This window comes from Rana temporaria, chromosome 10 (assembly GCF_905171775.1).
Source record: "Rana temporaria chromosome 10, aRanTem1.1, whole genome shotgun sequence".
NCBI lineage: Eukaryota > Metazoa > Chordata > Amphibia > Anura > Ranidae > Rana > Rana temporaria.
Genome location: NC_053498.1, coordinates 127299035 through 127319807, shown reverse-complemented (window position 1 = coordinate 127319807; position 20773 = coordinate 127299035).

The window sequence follows — 20773 nt, the reverse complement described above, 5'->3', positions numbered from 1 at the left end:
AGATAAATGTTGAAGCAAAGTCCAGCTGCAGGGGCCCCTAAGGATGATATGACATCTGTCTTTGTGTCAGGGACCTGAAAACAAGATCAGCGGTCACAGAGGGTCTTCCAACTGTTGTCCAACCAGCCTGGAACAGAATTGTGCTGTGGCACTGGAACTGGTAGAGATACTCCCTTTTACAAGGATTTAGACACTGAGCAGCTGCAGTTAAGCTATTAGCTAATACTTGCATAAGAGTACTTTCTGGGCCAGATCCTCAAAAGGGATACGCCGGCGTAACTGCTGTTACGCCGTCGTATCCCTGTTTCTAACTATGGAACTGATCCACAGAATCAGTTTTCCATAGTTAGGCAGAAGATCCGGCATGTGTAAGGGACTTACACTGTCGAAATGCCGCCTCGGGTATGCAAATTAGCACTTACGGAGATCCACGAAGCTTTTCAGCTTCGTTTTTTCTCCGTAAGTTTTAGTTTGCAAACGCAAAATTAGGGCTGCTTTTACAAAGTGTAAACTGTTTACACCTTGTAAAAACAGACCCTTCTGTCCAGCGACGTGATTTTTTTTTTGTTTTTAATTTTTTTTTCGCGCCGTATCTTTTTTTTTCCCGACGCAACTTTATTGACCCGTCGCAATCCACAAAGCTCGGCGTAACGTAATTTCGCGCTATGCACGTCGGGAAAATGACGTCACGAGCATGCGCAGTACGGCCGGCGCGGGAGCGCGCCTAATTTAAATGGGAATCGCCCCCATGAAAATAGGAACGCCTTGCGCCGGCGGAATTTAAGTTACACAGCCAAAAATTTCTAGGTAAGTGCTTTGTGGATCGGGCACTTAGGTAGAAATTTTAAGGCAGTGTAACTTAAATGGAAAAAATTAAGTTACGCCCGATCTTTGTGGATTACCCCCCCTGTTCTTTCTGTCTATTTGGTTTAGAAGCATGGACTGGACAGAACATGTGGCTGAGGTTTTCTCTCCCTCTACACTTCTTCCTTCTAGGGTTTCAAAGCCAACATCCCAAGGACAGGAAGAGAATACATAATATATTTACAAGCTTTTACTAATTCAGACAGTAGAGAGCAGCAGATCCCTACACACCTCTAAAAATAAGATATATTACGGGCCCACTCAATGTCACTATCTATTGTACGATATTCTTTGCAAGGATGCTCCATACTGCAGCATGCTTTTTACAGCCCATTCATAAAATGCAGGTCAGTGGCACGGAGCCTGTGGTGTCCTGTGGAGTTGTTCCTGCTTAACGCAACAAAGAGAACTCTGTGATTGGAGGAGACCAGTCACATGACTTTACCAGATTGTTTTGCTGCTTCCTTTCATTTCCAATCATTTTTACTGAAAATTTCAAAGAAAAGAAATAGAAAAAAAATACAAGAGAACATTGTGAAATATGGCATAAGAGATGCAAAGCCAAATTCATCCACATACAGAGAGCAGTCGCATTCAAAAATAACAGAAATCACTGATATGCTATTGTTATGAAGAACGTAACTACTTATAAAAAAAAAAGTATAGTACGGCTATGGCTATTGGCTGTTTAGGCAAACAAATTACAACATGAACTCTTCTAACGAAGAAGGAGTGATAACAATTGCACAAGAGCTCATCATCCAAGAAGAAACAAAATATAGCATTTGAGCCCCAAAAAGGGGGGGGGGGGGCGATCCGTTAGACCAGCCCTCAAAAATTCCACTAATCTGCTTGCATTAGGTGAGTGGAAATAAGCTGAGAGTGAGTGTGGAGCCGCATATTTAAAGCAATTGTAAAGTCTCTTTTTTTCTTTTTTTTATAATAAACATGTTGGGCCAGATCCACAAAAGAGATACGACGGCGTATCTACTGATACGCCGTTGTATCCCTGTTTCTATCTTTGGAACTGATCCACAGAATCAGTTTCCAAGAGATAGACAGAAGATCCGACATGTGTAATTGAATTACACTGTCGGATCTGAGCCTAGGTTCACACTGCTGCGAATTCAAAATCGCGGTAAAATGCACGATTTTACTGCGATTTCGCGGCTGCGGTTTTGCCGCGATTTCGGCCGCAATTTAATGTAAATCGCGGCCCGAAATCGTAAAAAGTAGTACAGGAACTACTTTTTGAAATCGCAGATGCGGCGTCGCACTGATTAGGACAGTGCCATTGCCGACAATTGCCGCCGATTTGAGATGCGATTTGACATGTCAAATCGCATCTCAAATCGTTCCAAATCGTACCCAGTGTGAACCAGGGCTAAAGGATGCAATTCTAGGCTGGCCGCTAGGTGGCGAGGCCATTGCGGCCAGCCTAGAATATGCAAATGAACACTTATGGCAATCCACGAACGTTCCGACGGGCCCGTCGCGCTAATTCTACGTCGTTTACGTCGAGTTACGCCGTGTAAAAATAGGGCTGAGTCCTATTTGACTAAGCCCTATTAAGTATGGCCTTCGTTCCCGCGTCGAAAATTCAAACTCTACGTCGTTTGCGTAAGACGTCCGTGAATGGCGCTGGACGCCATTTACATTACCGTCTAAGCAAATGACGTCGGAGCGACGTCTGTTAGCACAATGCACGTCGGGTAATTTACCCGACGGAGCATGCGCAGTACGTCCGGCGCGGGAGCGCGCCTAATTTAAATGGGAATCGCCCATTTGTATTAGGAACGCCTTGCGCCGGACGGAGTTAAGTTACACAGCCGAAAATTTCCAGGTAAGTGCTTTGTGGATCGGCACCTAACTTGGGAGATTTGCGGCAGTGTAACTTAACTCTGAAAAGTTAAATTGCGCTCGACGGCTGTGGATCTGGCCCGTTATACTTTCCTGCTCTATGCAAGCAGCCCAGATCCTCCTCTTCTCGGGTCCCTCTTCTGTGCTCATGCCCCCCCTCCTGCCGAGTGCCCCCACAGGAAGCAGCTTGCTTTGGGGGCACCTGAGCCAAGTCACATTCAGACACGGAACTGCGGCCTGGCTTGGCCCCGCCACCCTCTCTTCTGATTGGCTGGCTGACTGACTTTGATTGATAGCCACGGGAGACAATGGCGCTGCTGCTGTGTCTCAGCCAGAGTCCTGGATGGCTAAGACACTCGTGGACATCGTTGGAGAGAGATGGGGCTCGGGTAAGTATTAGGGGGTGCTGGGGGGGGGGGGCTGCTACACATAAAAGTTTTTTTTATCTTAATGCATAGAATGCAAATAAAAAAACCTTCTGCCTTTACAACCCCTTTAATATAGCATCCAAAATGTACTTACCAAGGCAGTAATGATGTGTACAGTGCCTATAGTAGCCAATCATATTTTATTCCTATTTTATTTATCACAGTCAGATCAATGAAAAAATATTTTGCAGGGACCTTCTACATCAGAAGAAATTACCAAATAGGAAAGAGTAGAGAAAAGAAAGAATAAGAGAAAAGTCACCTGCCAACTCTCCAATCCTGGGATGTTGCCCAAACTGGATTATCCCGAGTGATTCCAGGATTTCTCAAACTGTTTAACTTTGTTGTTTTGGATGGCGGAAAGGCACTCATTTGTCATAGTCCAGGACAATTTTGCCTTGAGCTGGTCAAATGGTATCATGGCCGACCTCCATGATGTGGCTTTGGTTACTTTCCCAGCCTCAAAGGTAAAATTAATCAAATTTGTTGATGTTTTTACTCATTTATTTTAATAGTTCTGAGCATTAAGCACATTGTAAAGCATACAGCCAATCTTTATAAATGTGCCTTATTAAAGCAGTAGTATGGGTGCAATAGGGCCACACTGTTACATAGTAGGTAAGGTTGAAAAAAGACACAAGTCCATCAAGTCCAACCTATGTGTGTGATTACGGTATATGTCACTATTACATTGTATATCTCTGTATGTTGTGGTCGTTCAGATGCTTATCTAATAGTTTTTTTTAACTTTTGATGCTCCCTGTTGCTTTTTATCCCTGTAGCTTTTTGAATGGACCCCCTAGTGTCCACAGCATACATGTTTAAATTATGGGAGCTAAGCCTTGCGAGCAGGGCTCAAGTCCTGCGGGAACGCGTGGGCATTTCCTTCCACCGTCAAAAGACCAACCACCGCCACACGATCAGCTGCCATGACGTCCTTTGCACCTGCAAAGAGATAAAGCAAACCAACCAAACAAAACACAGGGAGGGTGGGTTGGAATCTTCCTGCTTTTCACCTGTCCCTTCTCTGCTGTCCAGGAGACCCCAGATTTCCCTTAACTAACTACCACAAACTCCTCCTCATCCTGTTTCTCCAACCAATCCACCTCTCTCCCCCATTCTCCACCTACAATCCTTAACCCCATAGTTGCTTCCCCTTCTCGCACTGTCATGCCGGCCCTGCACTATCTTTCATTTTATTTACTCTCGCTCCGGGCTTTACTGATTAGACATGCCTAGAGATTCATAGTCTTAGGCCTCGTACACACGACCGAACATGTCCGCTGAAACTGGTCCGGCGGACCAGTTTCCGCGGACATGTTCGGTCGTGTGTACGGCCGACCGGACAATTTTCCGGCGGATCGGACAGGTTTTCAGCGGACAAATGTTTCTTAGCATGCTAAGAAACATGTCCGCTGGAAGCCTGTCCGTCGGACATGTTCGGTCGTCTGTACGACTCACCGGACATGTCCGCTCGGCCGAAAGCCCTTGCATGCGTCGAAGTGATTCGACGCATGCGTCGAAGCATTGACCTTCCAGGGTCGCGCACGTCGCCGGGTCATCGTCGCGGCAACGGCGAGGCCACGTCACCACGTTCGCTGTCCGCGGGAAATTTGGTCTGATGGTGTGTACAGCCATCAGACCAAAATCCGTCATCGGACATGTCCCGTCGTGTGTACGAGGCCTAATAGAAAATAACTCCACCCTCCTGACCATATGCTTATTTCTAATTTGTTCTATACAAATTCATTTTGAAAACAAGTATTAATCATTGATAACTACACAGAGTGTAATGAGGAGCCACTAACAGACATCTGCCAGAGACAGTGCAGGAATTCTGCACATGTGAAGGAGTTGGAAGAACTTCTCCTTCTCATATCAGTCTCTTGAAGGTTTGCAGACACCCCAGTGAGGCCTTTCACCAGATGTGACCTCCAACTTCACAGCGCTGCAGAAAATCGATAATTCCCTCCGCTAAAACATTTCTGACACCATAACTCAAATGTCACCATTTCTAAGGTCCACTGGGAAACGGTTAGAACCTTTTTTTTCTTTTCTGATTTGCTGATCATGAAATGTCATGTTTGCAGTGCACTATGATAATTGGGTACAAGATGGTGGGAGGGAGAAGTGTGCATGATAAATAGGACAATGTAATCAAGACAAAAATCAAAAATTAGAACTGGATAAAGAAACTTGATGGTCCGTTAAAGGAAATGTGTAGCAGTAATGTTCAATTTATCAACTTACAGTATTTCACAAAAGTGAGTACACCCCTCACATTTTTGTAAATATTTTATTCTATCTTTTCATGTGACAACACTGAAGAAATTACACTTTGCTACAATGTAAAGTAGTGAGTGTACAGCTTGGATACAGTGGGGGTCGAAAGTTTGGGCACCCCAGGTAAAAATTTGTATTAATGTGCATAACGAAGCCAAGGAAAGATGGAAAAATCTCCAAAAGGCATCAAATTACAGATTAGACATTCTTATAATATGTCAAAAAAAGTTAGATTTTATTTCCATCATTTACACTTTCAAAATTACAGAAAACAAAAAAATGGTGACTGCAAAAGTTTGGGCACCCTGCAGAGTTAATATCTTGTACTGCCCCCTTTGGCAAGTATCACAGCTTGTAAACGCTTTTTGTAGCCAGCCAAGAGTCTTTCAATTCTTGTTTGAGGTATCTTTGCCCATTCTTCCTCACAAAAGTCTTCCAGTTCTTTGAGATTTCTGGGCTGTCTGTCACGCACTGCTCTTTTAAGGTTCTTTTCATTAAATTCTGTGCCCTTTCTTCTCCAAACGTACCTTTGCTAATTCCGGACAAAAAGTTCTATTTTAACCTCATCGGTCCACAGAACTTGTTTCCAAAATGCATCAGGCTTGTCTATATGTTCATTTGCAAAGTTCAAACGCTGATTTTTGTGGTGAGGATGTAGAAGAGGTTTTCTTCTGATGACTCTTCCATGAAGACCATATTTGTACAAGTATCTCTTTATAGTGGAATAGTGTACCACAACTCCAGTGTCTGCCAGATCTTTCTGGAGGGATCGTGCAGTCAAACGTGGGTTTTGAATTGCTTTTCTCACAATCCTGCGAGCTGTTCTGTCTGATATTTTTCTTGGTCTTCCAGATCTTGCTTTAACTTCCACTGTTCCTGATGACTGCCATCTATTAATTACATTCCGAACAGAGGACATTGACATCTAAAAAAAGCTTTGTTATCTTCTTCCTTCTCCAGCTTTGTGAGCGTCAACTATTTTCAGTTTCAGTTTTCTAGACAACTGCTTAGAAGAACCCATGGTGCTGATTGTTGGGGCAAGGTCAGATGGGTCTGGGCATTTAAAACCTTTGAGATTGACATCACCTGATCTTCCCAGACGATGATTGAGAACAATCCATGACACTGGCAGGTCTCAGCTTTGCAAAGGGGGCAGTGCATGTTATAAATTCTGCAGGGTGCCCAAACTTTTGCAGACGCCATTTTTTTGTTTTCTGTAATTTTGAAAGTGTAAATGATGGAAATAAAATCTAACTTTTTTTGACATATTATAATGTCCATATATGGCCATAATGTCTTCTATGGCCATTTCCCTGACAATAGGCCATCAGGAGGATCTACCTGTCACATGATGTGCCTATGGCTCCCATTTCTTCTACTGGCAAGATTGCCAGTACTTCTTCTATGGCAATTTCCCTGACAATAGGCCATCAGGAGGATCCACCTATCACATGATGTGCCTATGGCGCCCATTTCTTCTACTGGCAAGATTGCCAGTACTTCTTCTATGGGCATTTCCCTGACAAACAGAAAGTGAGAAATTCAGACAAAGAAAATAAAACATTTAGAAGGGAAATGGAAGGAAAAGGTAAGTGAGCCAACAATGCACTAGCTTAAAGTAACCTATTTATAAAAAAAAACCTTTACAACCCCTTTATACGCACAAGTTAACAACCAGGAAACAGTATGCTTACAGAATACAGAGGTGGGATTGCAAGATATTACTGAAATTAGGGATTCTTCTGCAGGGAAATAGTTGGTTATCTTCCATAGATTGTTCAGATGACAGGAAATATGCATAAAAATCCAGCTCTGGACTCACCTAGTGACATCAATCTGTTTTTTTTTCTTTTTAAGTCAAACAAGTGAATTGAAATGACACGTTTCCAACTTTTCTGTCTGTAGGCAGCCTACATGTACTTGTCTTAGATGTAGAAGAAGCGAAGAGGAACCATCACTCGTTCTTAAAATAAACAAAAAGTACGTTGTTTAAGAAAACATTGATGCCCCCAACCATTGAAGTGCAGGTAGACAATTCTTCTGACTGCAGATCCTCTGCTCACTATGGAGGTAGAGAAAATACAGGGAATGTTTTTTTTAATTTCTAAAGAAAAATTCCTGAGTATTCCTGAGTCCTAAGTACCCGTATGTTTCTAATTTGTAGCCTAGTCTCCACCTTAATATCACACAAATGTATATGTTTTCATTATGCTTTGTAGCGCAATTCAGTGCAACGTGGTGGGTTGGCATGCATTGGAATGTGGAGCTAAATTCCAGTTTACAAAATAATGCAGAGATGAGGGAGGCGAGGTGGGGGTCTGGGGTGCTTATGTCCATTGAGTCCTCAATAACTGTTAAGCCTCGTACACACGATCAGTCCATCCGATGAGAACGGTCTGATGGACCGTTGTCGTCGGTTAACCGATGAAGCTGACTGATGGTCCGTCACGCCTACACACCATCAGTTAAAAAAACGATTGTGTCAGAACGCGGTGACGTAAAACACAACGACGTGCTGAAAAAAAACGAAGTTCAATGCTTCCAAGAATGCGTCGACTTGATTCTGAGCATGCGTGGATTTTTAACCGATGGTTGTGCCTACTAACGATCGTTTTTTTCCCATCGGTTAGGAATCCATCGGTTAAATTTAAAGCAAGTTGGCTTTTTTTAACCGATGGTTAAATAACCTATGGCGCCCACACACGATCGGTTTTGACCGATGAAAATGGTCCATCAGACCGTTGTCCTCTGGTTAACCTATCGTGTGTACGAGGACTTAGGCGGACCGTTTTCATCGGACATGTCCGCTGCCGGATTTTGGTCTGATGGCTGTACACACCATCAGACCAAAATCCCAGCGGAAAACAAACGCGGAGACGTGTCGCGACGTGGCCGCGACGATGACGCGGCGACATGCGCAACCCTGGAAGGTCAATGCTTCCACGCATGCGTCAAATCACTTAGACGCATGCGAGGGCTTTCGGCCGAGTGGACATGTACGGTGAGTCTGTACAGACGACCGAACATGTCCGACGGACATGGTTCCAACGGACATGTTTCTTAGCATGCTAAGAAACATTTGTCCGCTGGAAACCTGTCCGATCCGCCATTTGTCCGGTCGGCCGTACACGCGACCGAACATGTCTGCTGAAACTGGTCCGCGGTCGTGTGTACGGGGTCCTCGTGTGTACGGGGGCCTTACTCTCCATGAGGTCACAGGTAAGGACCGATGTGTGTAGAATCCTTCTGTGCCTCCTCTGACATCATTACTGACATATTGGCAGGTGAAAATAAAGGGAAAAAAGCCTAAAAAAAATAAACTAATGTAGTCATCAAATAATTGGTAAGTTGAAATAAATAAATGTGTGTTTTTTGGTTAAATGCTGCTTTAATTACTAGATGTGCAGTGTAGCTTTTTTAATGTATTTGACAAATTGAACTTTATTCCCTGTAATATTTTTTACGGATATGTGTGGCTCCCAGGCAAGCAAATGTAGCTCCTTCCTGAATTATTCTTCTCTAGTTGGGGTTTGACCTAACTGCTGTACATAGGGCAGCATTCAATGGTTTCTGATCCCCCTACAGAGCAGATGATTGGCAGTAAAAGGGTGTGTAAGCAGAGGTTAAGGTCTCTGTTAGGAAGGCTCCACTCTGGTCCCTATTGGATACGGGCTAGAACCTGATCACCGAGTAAGTGGGTATAAAAGAGGTAGGTGGAGCTTGAGGAGGGGTTGATGGTAAGAAGAAGCTGTAGAGTCCTCAATATGGTAGTAATGGGTCACTAGAACGTCCGGATTGGCATGACCTGTCTAGTTTGCACTACCTTTGAGGTATGGAGGTGTAGGCAGGCCCGGATTTACTCTCTTTGCCGCCCCAAGACCGGGTCCTTCAATACCGCCCCCGCCTGCGCAGTACGGGGGGGACATTATCCGCCGGGGGACTTTTTCGGCAGGACACTGAGAAGCGGGGGGGGGGTGTTGCTGCCAAAAATGACATTGAGAACCGGGAGGGGGTTGCTGCTGCCAAGAACTATCTCACCTCCTCTTCCCTCTGTTTTTTCTCCTCTCACCATCCGCATGACAGGGGGGAACTCCCGATATGAAAGTAAAAGTGTCCTCTCCTCTCAGCCGCAGTGCCGCCCCTGCACCCACTGCCGCCCCGAGGCCTGGCCTTGTTGGCCTTGTCTGGAATCTGGCCCTGGGTGTAAGGCCGCGTACACACGATCGGTCATAACCGATGAAAACGGACTGAAGGACCGTTTCATCGGTTAACCGATGAAGCTGACTGATGGTCTGATGTGCCTACACACCATCGGTTAAAAAAACTATTGTGTTAGAACGCAGTGACGTAAAACACACGACGTGCTGAAAAAAACGAAGTTCAATGCTTCCAAGCATGCGTTGACTTGATTCTGAGAATGCGCGGCCTTTTGACCGATGCTTTTGCATACTAACGATCGGTTTTGACCCATCGGTTAGGCGTCCATCGGTCAAATTTTAAAGCAAGTTCTCTTTTTTTTGACCGAAGGATAACTGACCGATGGGGCCCACACACGATCGGTTTGGACCGATGAAACGGTCCTTCAGTCCGTTTTCATCTGTTTTGACTGATCGTGTGTACGCGGCCTTAGAAGGAGTGGACAATAGGATGCTGGCTGGCAACCCCTCTGTGTGGGATGTGCATCTCTGAAATTGGTTGTGCGCACAGGGTGTGCCTGGGCACACCCTAATCACCCCATGCACATTAGCATTATGCAGGGGTGGCACCAGGTGGGTGGTTGGGGATGCCAGTGGCCAGTGTAAATGCCCCCATTATATTAAAGGTTAGGTTCAACCTCAGGAACACATTACACCCGTATTTAGGGTGTAATATGATATGGTCCAAATCAACTGTCTCCCACCACCAGAGCCTCCTCCCTGTGACTGCATTTGGCATTCATGTGTGTTTAAACTTTGGGGTGCACACCCTAATGCAATAGGCTGCGCACACCTATGATCTCTGATAACCAAAAAATGGTCCTTGAAGCTGGGATGGGGTTTTGTCATTTCATGTCAGTGAACTGTTGGAAAAGGAAAATTGGATTAGACATTCTCTAATGGGCAGAGGGATCTACATTCCCGTTACAGAGCCTTGGGCCTGGTGCAGGGATGGACTGGCCATTGGGACTACAGGGAGTTTCCCGGTGGGCCGATGGCTCAGTGGGCCGGCTTCAGTGACAGCGGCCTGGGAGTTTCTCACTTCTGCCTAATCTTGTCCCATAAGGGGGGGCACCAAACTGATTCTTTGCCCCGGGAGAAATACTGTCTAGCTTCCCCACTGGTACTGCCTATAAGAGTACCAGCCGTTCTACTCTAATAAAGTAAAACGGCTAGTGGCTAGTGAAGGGGGCGAAGGGGCTTGGGTGGCCGGGGCGGGTGCGGGAGTTGTCTGGCCGTGGGAGAGACCTGTCAAAGTGGGCCAGTCTGGATGAAGTCCAGGGCCAAATTTTTGTCCCAGTCCAGCCCTGGCCTGGTGTGTGTGTATAAAGACAAGATAAAGGAGCTTCCCCTGAAGATAGAAAGGCCTGTAAACTCCAATCCCCTCGTGTTCCATGATGTAGCAGGAGGATGTCCCTAGATCAACAGGGAGCAGGGATGGCAACCACTAGGGGACCTGCTTACAAGCGGACTCTCCAGTGCCCTCCCATTGGTTGCCCTTACCCTCAGGGCTCAGTAGTAAGGCAAAGGTTATGCACTCAGCAATGACAGCCCCCATGTTTCTGTCAAGTTTCCTTTAATAATGGCAGCTGAAAATCTTTAACCCCCCCCCCCCCCCTTGTGTAATTATCACCAGTAGTCGGGTTAGACTTTAGGAGAAACACATTAACCCAGCCATTGTTCTGGACTTTGTCATAGCACTGTCTGTTTCTCCTCTGATCGGGAATGGCTCTGCCAGAGATTTCCAGCTGGTTCCTCTGAGGGATTTTCAATAGAGGAATGGGTGCCGGTGTGCTTAGGGTGATAGAAAAGAGAATTTTGTTCTCTTACAGTGCCTAAAATTATTTTTTTTCACATTTTCCACATTTTGTCATGTTGCAACCAAAAACGCAAATGTATTTTATTGGGATTTTTTTGTGATAGACCAACACAAAGTGGCACATAATTGTGAAGTGGAAGTAAAAATATAAATACGGTATGCGAAAAGTGTGGGGGGTGCATTTGTATTCAGCCCCCCCCTGAGTCAATACTTTGTAGAACCCCCTTTCACTGTAATTACAGCTGCAAGTCTTTTTGGGGATGTCTCTACCAGCTTTGCACATCCAGAGAGTGACGTTTTTGCCCATTCTTCTTTGCAAAATAGCTCTGTCAGATTTGATGGAGAGCGTCTGTAAACAGGATTGCATTTAGGTCTCGGCTTTGACTGGACCATTCTAACACATGAATATGCTTTGTTCTAAACCATTCCATTGTAGTTAAGGTCGTTGTCCTGCTGGAAGGTGAACCTCTGTCCCAGTCTCAAGTCTTTTTGCAGACTCTAACAGGTTTTCCTCTAAGATTGCCCTGTATTTGGCTCCATCCATCTTCCCATCAACTCTTACCAGCTTCCCTGTCCCTGCTGAAGAAAAGCATCCCCACAACATGATGCTGCCACCACCATGTTTCACGGTGAGGATGGTGTGTTCAGGGTGATGTGCAGTTTTAGTTTTCCACCACACATAGCATTTTGCTTTTATCCCAAAAAGTTCAATTTTGGTTTCAACTGACCAGAGCACCTTCTTCCACACATTTGCTGTGTCCCCCACATAGCAAACTACAAACGGGACTTCTTATGGCTTTCTTTCAACAATATTTTTCTTCTTGCCACTCTTCCATAAAGGCCAGATGTGTGGAGTGCACGACTAATGCCGCGTACACACGATCGGTTTGTCTGATGAAAAAGGTCTGATGGACCGGTTTCATCACACTAAACCGATCGTGTGTGGGCCCCATTGGTTATTTATCCATCGGTTAAAAAATTAGGATCTTGTTTTAAAATTATCTGATGGATAAAAAACCTATAGAAAAAAACGATCGTCTGTAGGCACGTCCATCGGTTAAAAATCCACGCATGCTCAGAATCAAGTCGACGCATACTTGGAAGCATTGAACTTCATTTTTTTCATCACGTCGTTGTGTTTTACGTCACCGCGTTCTGACACGATCGTTTTTTTAACTGATGGTGTGTAGGCACGACTGATCATCAGTCAGCTTCATCGCATAACTGATGGAAAAATCCATCAGACCGCTTTCATCGGATGGACCGATCGTGTGTACAGGGCATAATAGTTGTCCTGTGGACAGATTTTCCCACCTGAGCTGTGGATCTCTGCAGCTCCTCCAGAGTTACCATGGGCCTCTTGGCTGCTTCTCTGATTAACGTTCTCCGTGCCCGGCCTGTCAGTTTAGGTGGACGGCCATGTCTTGGTAGGTTTGCGGTTGTCCCATACTCTTTTCATTTTCGAATGATGGATTGAACAGTGCTCTGTGAGATGTTCAAAGCTTGGGATATTTTTTATAACCTAACCCTACTTTAAACTTCTCCACAACTTTATCCCTGACCTGTCTGGCGTGTTCCTTGGCCTTTATGATGCTGTTTGTTCACTAAGGTTCTCTAACAAACTTCTGAGGGCTTCACAGAATGGCTGTATTTATGCTGAGATTAAATTACACACATGTGGATTCTATTTACTAAATAGGTGACTTCTGAAGGAAATTATTTCCATTAGATTTTAGTTAAGGGTATCAGAGTAAAGGGGGCTCAATAAAAATGCACGCCACACTTTTCAGATGTTTATTTGTAAAAAAAAATTGAAAACCATTTATAATTTTTCCTTCCGCTTCACAATTATGTGTCACTTTGTGTTGGTCTATCGCATAAAATCCCAATAAAATACATTTACGTTTTTTGATTGTAACAAGACAAAATGTGGAAAATTCAAGGGGTATTTCAAGGCACTTTACATTGTTCCTGTAGATGGTTGCAACAGGGACAAAGCCTTTTGAAGTTCCTTCTGGGTTCTGAAATGGATTAATGAAAAACTAGAGGATGGAAATTATCTGTGTCTCTCCCAGCTACCAGACTGATCTTTATTTCACTATCTGACCTACAAAAAAAATCCAATCTGGGCACAGGTCACTAAGGGGAACGCAAACAGTTTTTGTATATTTGGTCATAGCGGCCATTGAAATTCCTGCTGCCATTATCCCAGTGCGGGTCTGACAATGAAAGTATCATTCTGGCTGGATTTATCATTTTGGCACAGTAGGCCGCAAAGACATAGCTCCCTGTGTAGCTATTGGCCGCACCTAATCTGCCTCCCATTCGTTCATGCAATAGAGAAGGCATTCTCTACCAGAAATTCTCCACAGATTGCTAGGGGTTCCTTCAGCAGTGACTGACTGAACTCTAAGGCCTCGTACACACGACCAAGTTTTTTTGGCAAAAACCAGCAAGAAACTTGCTGTTTTTTTTTGTTGCCGAGGAAACCGGTCGTGTGTACATTTTCAACAAGGAAACTGTCGAGGAACTCGTTTAGCCAAAAAGAGAGCATGTTCTCTTTTTCCTCGACGGGAATGGAGAAAATTGGCACGTCGAGATCCTCGACAGCCTAACAAGGAACTCGACGAGCAAAACGATGTGTTTCGCCCATCCAGTTCCTCGGTCGTGTGTACGAGGCCTAGTTTGATAGTGTCTGCATAGTTCCAGGGCCAACTAGCAGAATTTAGCTACCTCTAATGGGGACATTCTTCCCAATGACCAGCAATGTAAGGGCCATTATTCCTAAATTGGTTTAAGCAGGGATTCCTTAAGACCTAGAAATTATTTAAGGCTTCCCCTAGGTTGAAAATGGTGTAAAAGGATGTGGTAAAGGAATTAGGGTTGAATATGACAGATCACTGTAAGCACAAGGACTCCTGTGCAGAGGAAGATATGTGGCATCCCATTGAGGGTCTACTGAAAATAGCAATGGCGGCCTTCATACTTCCTCAGTATTGGTCAACTTTAAGAGGGTTAACAGCCAATGAGCAATCATCTTATATAAACTGATGAACTGTAAAGCTTGGTTTCCAGGGGTTCCCCTACTTTACATGCTGCTCTTTGCACAGCTTGTTAAATCGCCGTAATTACAACGATGGAATGTTATTGTTGGCCAATGACACGTTGTAACAAAGAGCTTGTTTTAAAACCACTGGCACCACTTCTACCATTTCTACACTCATTTCACAATCTGGACCCAGCAGCCAGAAGACCTGGAGCCAACACATGTTGTACCTAGCTCGCTGCCAGTCATTCATTAACAGAAGACATTTTATACTGAACCAATTATTTGGGGGGGGGGGGGTCCGGTGCAGGATGGAGTGTTATTGCAGGATATGCGCTGCTGGACAATTTTCAGGTAAAGAAGATCTCTGTCATTGGCCCCATTGACACTTTGCATTGCCTTAACATATGTACGTGAATACTGAACTCCAGTATAGGTAAATATTGTCTAAATACAAGAGTCATGTGTATTCTTACTTGAATCTTGGTATACTTTCTGTATTTCTTCCAGATATGTGCAGTAATCCAGTGTGGAAGTTTACCTCTGTGCAGGAGCTTCCTGTAATAAAGACCGCTCATTGCTGCCCTCTCTCCTTGTACAGGGTGACTGGTCTTGTCTCCGCCCCTTCTTGTAATTTTCTGCAGGCAGCCTGTAGTAGATAGGCTCCTCCCACAGCTCTGCTCACTGCACTGACTATAAACAGCACAGTGATGACATCACTGCTACGTTTATATGATAATCCAAGTTTTAAAAGACTGTGGCATACCAAAGAGATTTATATCCTTTGTGGTTATTGAGGACTACAGCTTTAAGGCCGCGTACACATGACTGGACATGTCCGCGGACCAGTTTCCGCAGACATGTCCCGCCTAGCGGACAGGTTTCCAGCGGAAAAAAGTTTCTTAGCATGCTAAGAAACTTGTCTGGTGGAAACCTGTCTGTCGGACATGTCCGATGGTTAGTACACCTAACCATCGGACCGAAATCCCCCGCATGCGTCGAAGTGATTCGACGCATGCGTGGAAGCATTGAACTTCCTGGTTCGCGCACGTCGCCGCGTCATCGTCGCCGCCACGTCACCGCGTTTTCTGTCCGCGGGGATTTTGGTCTGATGGTGTGTACACACATCAGACCAAAAGCTCCCAGCAGACATGTCCGGTCGTGTGTACGGGGCCTTAGACTGAGCTGGCAGCTTACCTCAACACATGGACATAAGCCTTTTTTGTAAGTTCACATTTGTGCGTTGTGTTGTGCTGTCTACATGTAAAATGAATGGCAGCCCAATGAACATCAATGGGTTTTCTCTCGAAGTAACGTGTAGTGTAGTTCACCACAAAACAATATTGTATTATGAATGGTCCCCAAATATCTTATGGAGTCCAGCCAAAGCCAAATCAAACTGTGGTAGCCCATGACAGCCAATCAGACTTTCCCACAGCTGGGCCTCGGTTGTCTTTTCACTGAATTCATTAACCTGTAGCAGGTCCAATCCTGATGTCTTGTAGACCCTTATATCAAAGTATCTGCATTATGATCCTTCATCTTCACATAAACAGCAGATGATCAAACACGAGTCTTGTAAATAATACAATATCAGCAATAAGAAATATCTGCATTGTCCCTCAACCACCAGCCTGGTTCAGATGGAAAAAGAAAATATGGACAGCCGCACTTCAAAAAACCTTGATGGTTGTCTTTATTTAAAAAAGGAAAAATGCACTACAAGTCACAGCACACAACACGGGAGTAAAACCACTGACGCGTTTCGCACTATAAATTAGTGCTTAACCACTTCCAGACCTTAGGTGTTTTTCAGATTTGGTGTTTGCAAGACTAAAACAGTTTTTTCTGCTAGAAAATTACTTAAAACCCCCAAACATTATATATATTTTTTTCTAACACCCTAGAGAATAAAATAGTGGTCATTGCAATACTTTTTGTCACACCGTATTTGCGCAGCGGTCTTACAAGCGCACTTTTTTTGGAAAAATTCACTTTTTTTAATTAAAAAATAAGACAACAATAAATTTGGCCCAATTTTTTTATATATTGTGAAAGATAATGTTACGCTGAGTAAAATGATACCCAACATGTCATGCTTAAAAATTGCGCCCGCTCGTGGCATGGCGTCAAACTTTTACCCTTAAAAATCTCGATAGGCGACGTTTAAAAAATTCTATAGGTTGCATTTTTTGAGCTACAGAGTAGGTCTAGGGCTAGAATTATTGCTCTCGCTCTAACGATCGCGGCGATACCTTACTTGTGTGATTTGAACACTGTTTTCATATGCGGGCGTATGCGTTTGCTTCGGGAGGGGGGCTTTAAAAAAAAAAAAATTTTTGTTTTCTTATTTATTTTTATTTATTTTATTACTTTTTACACTGAAAAAAAAAATTGATCACTTTTATTCCTATTATAAGGAATGTAAACATCCCTTGCAATAGAAAAAAGCATGACAGGTCCTCTTAAATATGAGATCTAGGGTCAAAAAGACCTCAGATCTCATAATTAGACTAAAATGCAAGAAAAAAAAAAAATTTGAAACTGTCATTTTTTCAAATGACAAAAAAAATGTTTCTTTAAGAGGCTGGGCAGAACTGACGTTTTGACGTCACTTCCGCCCAGCAGAGCTATGGGGACAGGTGAAGGAGATTTTTCCTTCACTCGCAACCCAACACAGCTGCTGAACAGTCCCGATCTCCTCCGCCGCTACCGACGGCTCTGGTAAGCGGCGGAGGGTGCGGGAGAGCGGCGGGAGGGGGGGGCCCCTCTCCTGCCACCGATAACGACGATCTTGTGGCGAATCCTCCGCGGAGACCGCCGTTATCGTGTACCGGACCGCGCACACTAAAGATGGATACCTCGGTTGTGGCAGCAGCTGCTGCCGTTACCGAGATATCCATCTTTAAAAAAAGGACGTACATCGTCGTGCGCAGGTCTGGAAGTGGTTAATCATAGCTGACAATTATAAAACATCACATCTAATATATAGCAAACTTTCAAAGACATGTGATCAACTGATAGGTCAAAACGAATTGACCAATGGGGTTGCCAGATCTGAATCCCTAACCACAATCATCTGTGTGTGTGTGAATAGGTCTCAGAGATCACTGAGATTTAACCCCGAAATGTCTAGATTATTGCAAAATATATAATGAAAAACGAATATAATAAATGTTTCTTGTGTAAAAAATTCATATAGATAAAAAGATGTAGTTCATGTTTAAAAAGAGATATAAATAAAGTGACTGAAACTATATGAATTTATCTGTAAATATAATGAAACCGTATAAAAAAATCATTAAAATAAATCGAATTTTAAGCACTAATTTATAGTGCAAAACGCGTCAGCTGTTTTACTCCCGTGTTGTGTGCTGTGACTTGTAGTGCATTTTTCCTTTTTTAAATAAAGACAACCATCAAGGTTTTTTGGAGTGAGGCTGTCCATATTTTCTTTTTCCATTTGTTGCCTTGTGCATTGCCAGCACCCTTGATCTTCTGAGACCATACTGATCATCCTAACACAATCCACCTGGAGCGGTAACTTTCTTTCTTTCATCAGCCTGGTTCAGACCTGGAAAGTTAGATTTGGGTTCTGAAAATCAGAAGCTGATTGATTCCTGTGGTCAGGACAGACAGTCTTTATTTCTGACCATTGTGAAGAGGCAGTTGCGGTATATCGATGATTTGTGGGTGAGTGTATAGACTTCTGGGCAGCCCAACAGTTAAGTCTGATTATTGTAAATAATTTTTAGGATATTTATGTTTGAAGAATGAGTTCTGATGGTAATGTGATCTGATTTTGGCAATTAAATTCATCTTATCGGAGGTCAGTGGTAAACCCCTAGGCTCCCTGTTCTTGTGGGAACCGTTGATTGGCCATATTGGATTTATTTTTTCCTGATTGCTCTAGAATTAACTCCTCTACAGAAACAAACATGACGGCTTATCCCAGCCGATTGTCCATCTCTACAGTCATTTACCAGTCTGAATTTCTCACTTCCTGTTTCTCCTCGGTAAACTTGCCCCCATCATCCGAAGCCGTTCTGGCTGGGGGTTAGTCAGCCAGAACAGCTTACTGAGGAGGAACAGGAAGTGAGAAATTCAGACAAAGAAAAAAAAAACATTTAGAAGGGAAATTCGAAAGAAAAGGTAAGTCAACTAACAATGCACTAGCTTAAAGGAACCTATTTAGAAAATAAAAAACAAACCTTTACAACCCCTTTAAATTATAACTTGGCTTGTATAGTAGTTGTATATGCTCTATAATTTTTTTTTTTATTATTTGCAATATTTTTACAAAAGTGATATTACCCTTGAACTAAAAGTTCTTAACTGACTAAATGGCTCAATTTTTGCATTACCAAGGAGGACTTTGTTGATTTGGAAATGAGCTGGCCTTTGACTACCACTTTCTTATTTAGCGCCCCCTCCCCCCGAACCTACAGCCGGCTTTTCATTTTGACAATGGAGGGAAATGATAAGACAACACGAGATTTGTGCAGTGCATACACCAAGGATTGACCTGGATCTGTGCATGTTTATTTCTGTTAGTACATGCCTATATAGAGTATACACAGTATACATACATATATACATACAGCCTGTATCTTGGCTTGTCTGTATCAAAAATAACACAAATGAATGTACAAAAAATAAAAACACAAATAATACAGAAGAACACAGCAGTCCCACATGGGAATAATCAGCCCTCTGCCAGGAATGTTATCCAATCAGCTGAGCAGATCTTATCTCCCATTATCATTGGCCAGCGTTTTTTCGATGAAAAGTCTGCAGAACGCGATGAACTGATTTAGGCGTATTAAGTCATTTGCAGTGCCGTCCAGATTTTTACAAGGAACATGACTCCTATTGGATAATCATCCTGTCCAGTTACTGCTCTGTCCTTGGTCATTGCATTGTGAAATGGAAGCACCATATACAGGCCATGTGAAGGAAATTCACATCCACACAGCTACATTTTAGGAATGCCAACCCCGAATTATAATATATATATATGTATATATATATATATATATATACACACACACATAAACATATATATATATATATATACACACATAAACATATATATATATATACACACATAAACACACACACACATATATATATATATATATATATATATATATATACACACACACAAACATAAACATATATATATATATATATATATATATACACACATACACACATAAACATATATATATATATATATATATATACAAACATAAACATATATATATATATATATATATATATATATATATACTGTATATCAAACTGAACTCCAGGCAAACAGCTAAATACACAAATTAAATACATATACAATAGCTGTTTTATCTGCAAATGGATTTGTATTCCTATCCTTTTACTTCATAGCTCGGCCACACGGCACAGTCCAACCTGGCAGGGCCTGATCTTTTCTTTTCTTTTTTTGCTGCTGTTAAGCAACACTTAGGTGTCTTGCCTTTCATTCTGCCTGTGATTGGACTGCGAAAGGAGAAGCAGTGGACTGATGAGCTCATCCCCTTATCACTCTGCTCTCTCCTATCAGCATGGCCCTTGTTAGCACATGAGCGCTGCAGCACAACTAAAGCCTCGTACACACGACCGAGGAACTCGACGGGCGAAATACATCGTTTTCCTCGTCAAGTTCCTTGTTAGGCTGTCGAGGAACTCGACAAGGCAAGTTTCTCCATTCCCGTCGAGGAAAAAGAAGACATGCTCTCTTTTTGGCTTGACGGGATCCTCGACAGTTTCCTCGTCGAAAAATGTACACACGACCAGTCTCCTCGGCAAAAAAAAAATCCCAGCAAGTTTCTTGCTGGTTTTTGCCGAGAAACTCGGTCGTGTGTACGAGGCCTGATAGGCTCCTTGGATTGTTTCTTTCTCTCTCTTCCAGTCTGAGATCAGCTGTACAGGGACTGCAAGATGTTGATACAAGGTTGAATTCAGATACTTAAACTGCTTTCAATAAAAATAATATATTTAATGATGTATTAATGATTACAGAGTTGCATTCATTGGTGTTTTTTTTATATCTGCCTGGAGTTCAGCTTTAAGGGCACACCACTATGACTGCATTAAAAAACCCAACACCAGGAATTTGAAGAAAAAAAAAATCTACCCCTACAGTAGGGACCCTGTACTGCAAGGGATGAATACTCAAAGAAAAAGAGCCGCTGCTCTAGAGGTGGAATGTCTCGTAGAGTGCCAGCCCCGGCCCGCCTCCGTGGGAAACTTGTAAGAATAG